Source organism: Anopheles maculipalpis, chromosome X (assembly GCF_943734695.1).
Source record: "Anopheles maculipalpis chromosome X, idAnoMacuDA_375_x, whole genome shotgun sequence".
Classification (NCBI taxonomy): Eukaryota; Metazoa; Arthropoda; class Insecta; order Diptera; family Culicidae; genus Anopheles; species Anopheles maculipalpis.
This window is the reverse complement of record NC_064870.1, coordinates 20,455,035-20,468,132: the sequence shown is the minus strand read 5'-3', so window position 1 is coordinate 20,468,132 and position 13,098 is coordinate 20,455,035. Positions and strand designations below refer to the sequence as shown.

General features: G+C 44.9%; 1 protein-coding gene and 3 pseudogenes across 1 annotated transcript in view; 1 reads left to right on the top strand and 3 right to left on the bottom strand.

The window, feature by feature from the left end:
• Positions 1-13,098, top strand: part of LOC126559692 (surfeit locus protein 4 homolog) — a 464,744-nt gene that overhangs the window by 79,070 nt on the left and 372,576 nt on the right. The gene's annotated exons all lie outside the window — the stretch shown is intronic.
• LOC126564648 (uncharacterized) lies at positions 1,732-2,367 on the bottom strand (annotated as a pseudogene).
• Positions 6,235-6,869, bottom strand: LOC126564641 (uncharacterized; annotated as a pseudogene).
• Positions 9,440-11,501, bottom strand: LOC126564632 (uncharacterized; annotated as a pseudogene).

Sequence of the window (13,098 nt, the reverse complement as noted above, 5' to 3'; positions counted from 1 at the left end):
ACCTCTGACGCCGGGGTGCGAAATGTTATGCATTTTGCTGATGATTTGCTTGCGAAGTGTTTTCGGGACTAAAGGACGAATTTCAGGGGTTGACACATCACAGTACAATTTGCCTTTTCTCGATGGAAGTTCGAAAGATTTCACGCGGATCGTACTGCCTGTGGGAGGGTTTTGAATAAACTCGGTGATATCAGCATCCGTTCGTTGCAGCTCAGCCATTTGGTCATAGTCGATAGGTTCGCAAATTATTGCTTCAATCCGGCTTAACATGTCTGCAACGTTGTTACCTTCCCCTGGAATATGACGAATATCTGTCGTGTATTCGCTTATGAAACATAATCGACGCTGTTGTGTAGGGTTAGCACGTTCGGGTCGTTGGAGGAAAGCTGTCACGAGTGGCTTATGGTCGGTGTAAATGCAAAAAACACGTGCTTCGATAAGGTCCTTAAAATATCGCACTGACTCGTACATTGCATATAGCTCGCGATCGTATGTGCTAGCCTTCTGCATAGTTGGTGTCAGCTTTTTTGAAAAAAAAAGGCTAGGGGTTCAAGGCCATTGTTGGTTACCTGGTGTAGTGCCCCTCCAACTGCCACATTCGACGCGTCTACGTGTAAACAAAGATTTGCTTGGGGTGATGGGTGTGCAAGGAGTGTCGCATTCGCCAAATCTTCCTTGCATTTCACAAAGGCTGCTTTAGTGTCGTCATCCCATTTGAGCGGTGTGTGGTCATTCTTAACGTTACCACGAATCATTTGTTGCAGGAGTTGTTGGTTACTAGCTGCGTGTGGAATAAAACGTCGAAAGAAATTTATCGTTCCAATGAACGTTTTTAACTGCTTTGCAACCTTGGGGCGTGGAAAATCGAGGATCGCTTGGATTTTCGCTGGATTCGGTGTGATACCCTCGGGTGTGATCGCGTGACCGAGGAAAATGACTGAAGATTTCCCTATTTGGCACTTGTCCACGTTGATTGCCAAACAGTTTTCTCCCAATCGTTGAAAAACGGTTCGAAGATGAATCTTGTGTTCTTCTTCATTCGACGAGGCGATACATAAATCATCGATATACGGGAACACAAACGGAAGATCTCGAAAAATAGAATGAAGGTGTCGTTGTAGTGTTTGGCCGGCGTTTCTTAATCCGAACGTCATATAACGAAACTCGAACAAACCGAATGGGGTGGTAATCGCTGTCTTCGGTATATCCTGTTCCGCAACAGGAATTTGGTGATAAGCTCGTTGCAGATCTATGCAGGAAAATATGCTTGTGCCGTGTAGTATATTGCCGAAGTCTTGAATATGTGGTATCGGGTATCTATCCGGTTCGGTTATTGCGTTCAGGTTCCTGTAATCTCCACATGGTCTCCACTTCCCATTTGATTTTTTAACCATGTGTAACGGACTGGCCCATGAGCTTTTAGAAGGTTGACAGATACCTTCTTTCATCATAAATTTAAATTCTGCTTGGGCTTCTTGCAGCTTGTCTATTGGTAATCTACGAGATTGGCAAAAAATGGGTGGACCTTTCGTTAAGATTTGATGAGTTACGTTCGATTTTGTCGACCGGTTCTTCAGATTGAGTACCGTAATATCATTGGATTCTCTTAGTATTTGTGTGAACGTATCTGAAGTACTGCATGCGGCTACGGAGAGCGTTGCTGTGTTTGTTGTGTTCTTAATCAGTTTGTCGCGTTTGATATCAACCAGCAGGTCAAAATGTTTTAGGAAGTCAAGTAACATCTGCGATCGTGAAAGGCCAGGTGAACTGTTGCTTTAATCCAATATCGAGGGTGATATTTTTAGTGCCATAAGTGGTAATCTGGCTACCATTTGCGGCAAAAAGTTTCCGTGTCGGCGTGGGGTTCATCCTTTCTTTGTAGGATGGTGGAACAACAGAAATCTCTGCACCCGTGTCGATAAGGAATCTGTTGTGAGTCCTGTGATCATTAACGTAAATGCGATCGATATTTTCGTTCTGCTCAGGGGACATATGGTTCAGCGTGATGCTGGTATTTTTCTCATGGTGAGTAGTGCTTGAGTTCGGTAAGTTGATGCTATGTGTAGTGCGTGATTCGTGGTTCAATATGCGTGGCGTTCGATTATAGCTGGTGCTTGTATTATCGTATGAATTGGTGAGAGTGTCGGGATAATGGGTGTCTCGGAGAGAGAAACGCACTATTTTTTTCGGGAGTAAACCGGCAGACGCTCTTCGAAAAAAATGCACTTAGTGGAAGTATCGTTCGGATGTTCTTTCTCGCACTTTTCGGCCTTGTTTCCATGACGATAGTGAAACCAACAGAGCCATCGGCGCGGTGCTCTCGATGGTATGCGTGATCGTGATGAACTCGGAGTTCGTTGGTCCCATGACGGCCTCGACCCTGACGCGTGTCGCTGCCTAGATCGGGATGGTGTATGTGTGTCTCGGTCTGAGAAAGAGCAGCATCGATCAGCTGATAAAACTGATAAAAGCGTCGGGAGAGAGCTTCGATGCGAGCCTCTAATGTGCACATATGGTTGCACATGCACTTGCAATCGTATCGCTTGTACTGGATGTTGCACTGCTCGGAGCTTCAAGGATTTTGTCTGCTACCTTTGCTTGATCGTCTAATGAAACAGACGGCATGGCGGCGATGATTGAACGTGCGGTGGTTGGCAAAGCCCGAAACCAAATATTAGAAAGGACATTATCGGAACATCCTTCTCCGCCAAGACGGCGCATCTCAGAAAGAAGCATACTTGGTTTCCGATCGCCTAATGAGACGCCGGAAAGTAGACTAGTTAAGCGTTGGTTTTCTGTGGGCCGAAAATAATCCAAGACGGCATTTTTCACGGTGTCGTACCTATTGGACGTTTCCGATTTATTGCATTTCGCGATGGCGGAATGAAAAAACTTCGCGCGTGTGCCAAGTGCAACGATTACTGCGTTGCGTTACAGCGATCTGACTTTCCTCCTCTTTCGGCTTCGTTACCGTTGGTTCAACCATTGTAGCAAAAAATAGGCCGTGAAAGTTGAGAATACGTTATATTACGCGTAAACGGAGTTATTATTCTCGTGGATCACTTAAAAAACGCGACGGTTCTGTGAAACGTAAAAAAGTGTCCTTTGCGATCGCGGTCGATCACTACGCGGTTCTTTTCGGTTTTCTCGCACGAAATTCACTTGTTCGGATAAAATGCTCGTTCAATCGGACCATCGGGGTCACCAGTTTGTGGAGGTTAGTGTAACGTTTAGATTTCGGATTCGGAAGTAATACGTACGTCTTGTTGGTTCGATGGTCAAGAAGTAAGAGACTGTTTTTATTCCTAATATTATAATTGCACAAATTGGCTAATTACGAAGAGCCCACGAAGGGTCTGGTTTATGCTCGCGGATCGAGTACAATCTTTTGTTTCTTGCATGCAATATGCATGAGCATGAACCGCTACATCACATCCCCCTTTCTTTAATTTTTTCGTGGTTGGAAAATATTTCTGCCATAACGGGTTTTGTACGAAGGCTGTCTAGGGGTTAATTCTTTTTGGTCGGGACGCAGGGCGTTACTTGAGTCTTTAGGAGGATCGCTAGGTTCACTTAAGAATGCTGGTTTCAGACGATCTATCGAGATCGCCGTTTTCCTACCCTTAACTTCTATTGTGTAAGTCTTTTTTCCTTTTTTACACACTTTGTATGGACCGTCATAAGGGGGCGTGAGGGACGGTCTGACGTTATCTACGCGTACAAAAACGTGATTACAGAACTGCAGATTAGCATTTGCAAAGGCCTTTCTGTTAGTGTTATGGTTGGACGTTTGGGTAGGTTTCACTCTCTTCATGATCGTTCTCAGATTTGTAACAAATTCAGGTGTTATATTAGGGACTGTACCGCTATTTTCGAAGTATTCTTCAGGCAAACGCAAGTTGGTACCGTATGTCAGCTCGGCTACCGTTGCTCCGAGGTCGTCCTTAATCGTGGAGCGCATTCCTAACAGCACTAACGGAAGTGCTTCTGTCCATCTGGTTCGATCATGGGAAACGAGGGCGGCTTTCAATTGCCGATGAAGACGTTCTATCTGACCGTTTGCCTGTGGATGGTAAGGAGATGTTTTAAATGGTCGATACCCAGTGTTTCGGACAGCTTTTTGAATAGTTCGCTTTCAAACTGTCTGCCGCGGTCGGTGGTGATTTTGGCTGGCACTCCAAATCTCGCAATCCAGTGTGCGATGAATGCTCGGGACACCGTCTCTGCTGTCATGTTGGGTAAGGGGACTACCTCCGGCCATCTGGTGAATTTGTCGATCATTGTAAGGCAATAAAAATTGCCTTCCGAAGGAGGTAGAGGTCCAATCAGGTCCATGTGTACGTGGTGGAAACGTTCTTGTGGCACGATGATTTGCTCCGGTTTGGTGATGTTGTGCCTTGTTACTTTGTTTCTTTGGCACTGAATACAGGTAGTGACAAAATTCTTGCAATCTTTCCGCATGGATGGCCAAACATATCGCTTAGTGACCAAATGTGTTGTACCTCTGACGCCGGGGTGCGAAATGTTATGCATTTTGCTGATGATTTGCTTGCGAAGTGTTTTCGGGACTAAAGGACGAATTTCAGGGGTTGACACATCACAGTACAATTTGCCTTTTCTCGATGGAAGTTCGAAAGATTTCACGCGGATCGTACTGCCTGTGGGAGGGTTTTGAATAAACTCGGTGATATCAGCATCCGTTCGTTGCAGCTCAGCCATTTGGTCATAGTCGATAGGTTCGCAAATTATTGCTTCAATCCGGCTTAACATGTCTGCAACGTTGTTACCTTCCCCTGGAATATGACGAATATCTGTCGTGTATTCGCTTATGAAACATAATCGACGCTGTTGTGTAGGGTTAGCACGTTCGGGTCGTTGGAGGAAAGCTGTCACGAGTGGCTTATGGTCGGTGTAAATGCAAAAAACACGTGCTTCGATAAGGTCCTTAAAATATCGCACTGACTCGTACATTGCATATAGCTCGCGATCGTATGTGCTAGCCTTCTGCATAGTTGGTGTCAGCTTTTTTGAAAAAAAAAAAAGGCTAGGGGTTCAAGGCCATTGTTGGTTACCTGGTGTAGTGCCCCTCCAACTGCCACATTCGACGCGTCTACGTGTAAACAAAGATTTGCTTGGGGTGATGGGTGTGCAAGGAGTGTCGCATTCGCCAAATCTTCCTTGCATTTCACAAAGGCTGCTTTAGTGTCGTCATCCCATTTGAGCGGTGTGTGGTCATTCTTAACGTTACCACGAATCATTTGTTGCAGGAGTTGTTGGTTACTAGCTGCGTGTGGAATAAAACGTCGATAGAAATTTATCGTTCCAATGAACGTTTTTAACTGCTTTGCAACCTTGGGGCGTGGAAAATCGAGGATCGCTTGGATTTTCGCTGGATTCGGTTTGATACCCTCGGGTGTGATCGCGTGACCGAGGAAAATGACTGAAGATTTCCCTATTTGGCACTTGTCCACATTGATTGCCAAACAGTTTTCTCTCATTCGTTGAAAAACGGTTCGAAGATGTATCTTGTGTTCTTCTTCATTCGACGAGGCCATACATAAATCATCGATACACGGGAACACAAACGGAAGATCTCGAAAAATAGAATGAAGGTGTCGTTGTAGTGTTTGGCCGGCGTTTCTTAATCCGAACGTCAAATAACGAAACTCGAACAAACCGAATGGGGTGTTAATCGCTGTCTTCGGTATATCCTGTTCCGCAACAGGAATTTGGTGATAAGCTCGTTGCAGATCTATGCAGGAAAATATGCTTGTGCCGTGTAGTATATTGCCGAAGTCTTGAATATGTGGTATCGGGTATCTATCCGGTTCGGTTATTGCGTTCAGGTTCCTGTAATCTTCACATGGTCTCCACTTCCCATTTGATTTTTTAACCATGTGTAACGGACTGGCCCATGAGCTTTTAGAAGGTTGACAGATACCTTCTTTCATCATAAATTTAAATTCTGCTTGGGCTTCTTGCAGCTTGTCTATTGGTAATCTACGAGATTGGCAAAAAATGGGTGGACCTTTCGTTAAGATTTGATGAGTTACGTTCGATTTTGTCGACCGGTTCTTCAGATTGAGTACCGTAATATCATTGGATTCTCTTAGTATTTGTGTGAACGTATCTGAAGTACTGCATGCGGCTACGGAGAGCGTTGCTGTGTTTGTTGTGTTCTTAATCAGTTTGTCGCGTTTGATATCAACCAGCAGGTCAAAATGTTTTAGGAAGTCAAGTAACATCTGCGATCGTGAAAGGCCAGGTGAACTGTTGCTTTAATCCAATATCGAGGGTGATATTTTTAGTGCCATAAGTGGTAATCTGGCTACCATTTGCGGCAAAAAGTTTCCGTGTCGGCGTGGGGTTCATCCTTTCTTTGTAGGATGGTGGAACAACAGAAATCTCTGCACCCGTGTCGATAAGGAATCTGTTGTGAGTCCTGTGATCATTAACGTAAATGCGATCGATATTTTCGTTCTGCTCAGGGGACATATGGTTCAGCGTGATGCTGGTATTTTTCTCATGGTGAGTAGTGCTTGAGTTCGGTAAGTTGATGCTATGTGTAGTGCGTGATTCGTGGTTCAATATGCGTGGCGTTCGATTATAGCTGGTGCTTGTATTATCGTATGAATTGGTGAGAGTGTCGGGATAATGGGTGTCTCGGAGAGAGAAACGCACTATTTTTTCGGGAGTAAACCGGCAGACGCTCTTCGAAAAAAATGCACTTAGTGGAAGTATCGTTCGGATGTTCTTTCTCGCACTTTTCGGCCTTGTTTCCATGACGATAGTGAAACCAACAGAGCCATCGGCGCGGTGCTCTCGATGGTATGCGTGATCGTGATGAACTCGGAGTTCGTTGGTCCCATGACGGCCTCGACCCTGACGCGTGTCGCTGCCTAGATCGGGATGGTGTATGTGTGTCTCGGTCTGAGAAAGAGCAGCATCGATCAGCTGATAAAACTGATAAAAGCGTCGGGAGAGAGCTTCGATGCGAGCCTCTAATGTGCACATATGGTTGCACATGCACTTGCAATCGTATCGCTTGTACTGGATGTTGCACTGCTCGGAGCTTGAAGGATTTTGTCTGCTACCTTTGCTTGATCGTCTAATGAAACAGACGGCATGGCGGCGATGATTGAACGTGCGGTGGTTGGCAAAGCCCGAAACCAAATATTAGAAAGGACATTATCGGAACATCCTTCTCCGCCAAGACGGCGCATCTCAGAAAGAAGCATACTTGGTTTCCGATCGCCTAATGAGACGCCGGAAAGTAGACTAGTTAAGCGTTGGTTTTCTGTGGGCCGAAAATAATCCAAGACGGCATTTTTCACGGTGTCGTACCTATTGGACGTTTCCGATTTATTGCATTTCGCGATGGCGGAATGAAAAAACTTCGCGCGTGTGCCAAGTGCAACGATTACTGCGTTGAATTTATGTCGATCTAGCTTGAAGCCATTTACGTAAAAAGCTGCTTCCAAACAGACGAACCACGTCTCGACGTCTTCGGAATCGAAATCCGGAAAGTTGATTTTTGAATGCGTTACAGCGATCTGACTTTCCTCCTCTTTCGGCTTCGTTACCGTTGGTTCAACCATTGTAGCAAAAAATAGGCCGTGAAAGTTGAGAATACGTTATATTACGCGTAAACGGAGTTATTATTCTCGTGGATCACTTAAAAAACGCGACGGTTCTGTGAAACGTAAAAAAGTGTCCTTTGCGATCGCGGTCGATCACTACGCGGTTCTTTTCGGTTTTCTCGCACGAAATTCACTTGTTCGGATAAAATGCTCGTTCAATCGGACCATCGGGGTCACCAGTTTGTGGAGGTTAGTGTAACGTTTAGATTTCGGATTCGGAAGTAATACGTACGTCTTGTTGGTTCGATGGTCAAGAAGTAAGAGACTGTTTTTATTCCTAATATTATAATTGCACAAATTGGCTAATTACGAAGAGCCCACGAAGGGTCTGGTTTATGCTCGCGGATCGAGTACAATCTTTTGTTTCTTGCATGCAATATGCATGAGCATGAACCGCTACATCACATCCCCCTTTCTTTAATTTTTTCGTGGTTGGAAAATATTTCTGCCATAACGGGTTTTGTACGAAGGCTGTCTAGGGGTTAATTCTTTTTGGTCGGGACGCAGGGCGTTACTTGAGTCTTTAGGAGGATCGCTAGGTTCACTTAAGAATGCTGGTTTCAGACGATCTATCGAGATCGCCGTTTTCCTACCCTTAACTTCTATTGTGTAAGTCTTTTTTCCTTTTTTACACACTTTGTATGGACCGTCATAAGGGGGCGTGAGGGACGGTCTGACGTTATCTACGCGTACAAAAACGTGATTACAGAACTGCAGATTAGCATTTGCAAAGGCCTTTCTGTTAGTGTTATGGTTGGACGTTTGGGTAGGTTTCACTCTCTTCATGATCGTTCTCAGATTTGTAACAAATTCAGGTGTTATATTAGGGACTGTACCGCTATTTTCGAAGTATTCTTCAGGCAAACGCAAGTTGGTACCGTATGTCAGCTCGGCTACCGTTGCTCCGAGGTCGTCCTTAATCGTGAAGCGCATTCCTAACAGCACTAACGGAAGTGCTTCTGTCCATCTGGTTCGATCATGGGAAACGAGGGCGGCTTTCAATTGCCGATGAAGACGTTCTATCTGACCGTTTGCCTGTGGATGGTAAGGAGATGTTTTTAAATGGTCGATACCCAGTGTTTCGGACAGCTTTTTGAATAGTTCGCTTTCAAACTGTCTGCCGCGGTCGGTGGTGATTTTGGCTGGCACTCCAAATCTCGCAATCCAGTGTGCGATGAATGCTCGGGACACCGTCTCTGCTGTCATGTTGGGTAAGGGGACTACCTCCGGCCATCTGGTGAATTTGTCGATCATTGTAAGGCAATAAAAATTGCCTTCCGAAGGAGGTAGAGGTCCAATCAGGTCCATGTGTACGTGGTGGAAACGTTCTTGTGGCACGATGATTTGCTCCGGTTTGGTGATGTTGTGCCTTGTTACTTTGTTTCTTTGGCACTGAATACAGGTAGTGACAAAATTCTTGCAATCTTTCCGCATGGATGGCCAAACATATCGCTTAGTGATCAAATGTGTTGTACCTCTGACGCCGGGGTGCGAAATGTTATGCATTTTGCTGATGATTTGCTTGCGAAGTGTTTTCGGGACTAAAGGACGAATTTCAGGGGTTGACACATCACAGTACAATTTGCCTTTTCTCGATGGAAGTTCGAAAGATTTCACGCGGATCGTACTGCCTGTGGGAGGGTTTTGAATAAACTCGGTGATATCAGCATCCGTTCGTTGCAGCTCAGCCATTTGGTCATAGTCGATAGGTTCGCAAATTATTGCTTCAATCCGGCTTAACATGTCTGCAACGTTGTTACCTTCCCCTGGAATATGACGAATATCTGTCGTGTATTCGCTTATGAAACATAATCGACGCTGTTGTGTAGGGTTAGCACGTTCGGGTCGTTGGAGGAAAGCTGTCACGAGTGGCTTATGGTCGGTGTAAATGCAAAAAACACGTGCTTCGATAAGGTCCTTAAAATATCGCACTGACTCGTACATTGCATATAGCTCGCGATCGTATGTGCTAGCCTTCTGCATAGTTGGTGTCAGCTTTTTTGAAAAAAAAAAAAAGGCTAGGGGTTCAAGGCCATTGTTGGTTACCTGGTGTAGTGCCCCTCCAACTGCCACATTCGACGCGTCTACGTGTAAACAAAGATTTGCTTGGGGTGATGGGCGTGCAAGGAGTGTCGCATTCGCCAAATCTTCCTTGCATTTCACAAAGGCTGCTTTAGTGTCGTTATCCCATTTGAGCGGTGTGTGGTCATTCTTAACGTTACCACGAATCATTTGTTGCAGGAGTTGTTGGTTACTAGCTGCGTGTGGAATAAAACGTCGATAGAAATTTATCGTTCCAATGAACGTTTTTAACTGCTTTGCAACCTTGGGGCGTGGAAAATCGAGGATCGCTTGGATTTTCGCTGGATTCGGTTTGATACCCTCAGGTGTGATCGCGTGACCGAGGAAAATGACTGAAGATTTCCCTATTTGGCACTTGTCCACATTGATTGCCAAACAGTTTTCTCTCAATCGTTGAAAAACGGTTCGAAGATGAATCTTGTGTTCTTCTTCATTCGACGAGGCCATACATAAATCATCGATATACGGGAACACAAACGGAAGATCTCGAAAAATAGAATGAAGGTGTCGTTGTAGTGTTTGGCCGGCATTTCTTAATCCGAACGTCATATAACGAAACTCGAACAAACCGAATGGGGTGGTAATCGCTGTCTTCGGTATATCCTGTTCCGCAACAGGAATTTGGTGATAAGCTCGTTGCAGATCTATGCAGGAAAATATGCTTGTGCCGTGTAGTATATTGCCGAAGTCTTGAATATGTGGTATCGGGTATCTATCCGGTTCGGTTATTGCGTTCAGGTTCCTGTAATCTTCACATGGTCTCCACTTCCCATTTGATTTTTTAACCATGTGTAACGGACTGGCCCATGAGCTTTTAGAAGGTTGACAGATACCTTCTTTCATCATAAATTTAAATTCTGCTTGGGCTTCTTGCAGCTTGTCTATTGGTAATCTACGAGATTGGCAAAAAATGGGTGGACCTTTCGTTAAGATTTGATGAGTTACGTTCGATTTTGTCGACCGGTTCTTCAGATTGAGTACCGTAATATCATTGGATTCTCTTAGTATTTGTGTGAACGTATCTGAAGTACTGCATGCGGCTACGGAGAGCGTTGCTGTGTTTGTTGTGTTCTTAATCAGTTTGTCGCGTTTGATATCAACCAGCAGGTCAAAATGTTTTAGGAAGTCTGCTCCTATTATGTGCGAATCAACATCTGCGATCGTGAAAGGCCAGGTGAACTGTTGCTTTAATCCAATATCGAGGGTGATATTTTTAGTGCCATAAGTGGTAATCTGGCTACCATTTGCGGCAAAAAGTTTCCGTGTCGGCGTGGGGTTCATCCTTTCTTTGTAGGATGGTGGAACAACAGAAATCTCTGCACCCGTGTCGATAAGGAATCTGTTGTGAGTCCTGTGATCATTAACGTAAATGCGATCGATATTTTCGTTCTGCTCAGGGGACATATGGTTCAGCGTGATGCTGGTATTTTTCTCATGGTGAGTAGTGCTTGAGTTCGGTAAGCTGGTGCTATGTGTAGTGCGTGATTCGTGGTTCAATATGCGTGGCGTTCGATTATAGCTGGTGCTTGTATTATCGTATGAATTGGTGAGAGTGTCGGGATAATGGGTGTCTCGGAGAGAGAAACGCACTATTTTTTTCGGGAGTAAACCGGCAGACGCTCTTCGAAAAAAATGCACTTAGTGGAAGTATCGTTCGGATGTTCTTTCTCGCACTTTTCGGCCTTGTTTCCATGACGATAGTGAAACCAACAGAGCCATCGGCGCGGTGCTCTCGATGGTATGCGTGATCGTGATGAACTCGGAGTTCGTTGGTCCCATGACGGCCTCGACCCTGACGCGTGTCGCTGCCTAGATCGGGATGGTGTATGTGTGTCTCGGTCTGAGAAAGAGCAGCATCGATCAGCTGATAAAACTGATAAAAGCGTCGGGAGAGAGCTTCGATGCGAGCCTCTAATGTGCACATATGGTTGCACATGCACTTGCAATCGTATCGCTTGTACTGGATGTTGCACTGCTCGGAGCTTCAAGGATTTTGTCTGCTACCTTTGCTTGATCGTCTAATGAAACAGACGGCATGGCGGCGATGATTGAACGTGCGGTGGTTGGCAAAGCCCGAAACCAAATATTAGAAAGGACATTATCGGAACATCCTTCTCCGCCAAGACGGCGCATCTCAGAAAGAAGCATACTTGGTTTCCGATCGCCTAATGAGACGCCGGAAAGTAGACTAGTTAAGCGTTGGTTTTCTGTGGGCCGAAAATAATCCAAGACGGCATTTTTCACGGTGTCGTACCTATTGGACGTTTCCGATTTATTGCATTTCGCGATGGCGGAATGAAAAAACTTCGCGCGTGTGCCAAGTGCAACGATTACTGCGTTGAATTTGTGTCGATCTAGCTTGAAGCCATTTACGTAAAAAGCTGCTTCCAAACAGACGAACCACGTCTCGACGTCTTCGGAATCGAAATCCGGAAAGTTGATTTTTGAATGCGTTACAGCGATCTGACTTTCCTCCTCTTTCGGCTTCGTTACCGTTGGTTCAACCATTGTAGCAAAAAATAGGCCGTGAAAGTTGAGAATACGTTATATTACGCGTAAACGGAGTTATTATTCTCGTGGATCACTTAAAAAACGCGACGGTTCTGTGAAACGTAAAAAAGTGTCCTTTGCGATCGCGGTCGATCACTACGCGGTTCTTTTCGGTTTTCTCGCACGAAATTCACTTGTTCGGATAAAATGCTCGTTCAATCGGACCATCGGGGTCACCAGTTTGTGGAGGTTAGTGTAACGTTTAGATTTCGGATTCGGAAGTAATACGTACGTCTTGTTGGTTCGATGGTCAAGAAGTAAGAGACTGTTTTTATTCCTAATATTATAATTGCACAAATTGGCTAATTACGAAGAGCCCACGAAGGGTCTGGTTTATGCTCGCGGATCGAGTACAATCTTTTGTTTCTTGCATGCAATATGCATGAGCATGAACCGCTACATCACATCCCCCTTTCTTTAATTTTTTCGTGGTTGGAAAATATTTCTGCCATAACGGGTTTTGTACGAAGGCTGTCTAGGGGTTAATTCTTTTTGGTCGGGACGCAGGGCGTTACTTGAGTCTTTAGGAGGATCGCTAGGTTCACTTAAGAATGCTGGTTTCAGACGATCTATCGAGATCGCCGTTTTCCTACCCTTAACTTCTATTGTGTAAGTCTTTTTTCCTTTTTTACACACTTTGTATGGACCGTCATAAGGGGGCGTGAGGGACGGTCTGACGTTATCTACGCGTACAAAAACGTGATTACAGAACTGCAGATTAGCATTTGCAAAGGCCTTTCTGTTAGTGTTATGGTTGGACGTTTGGGTAGGTTTCACTCTCTTCATGATCGTTCTCAGATTTGTAACAAATTCAGGTGTTATATTA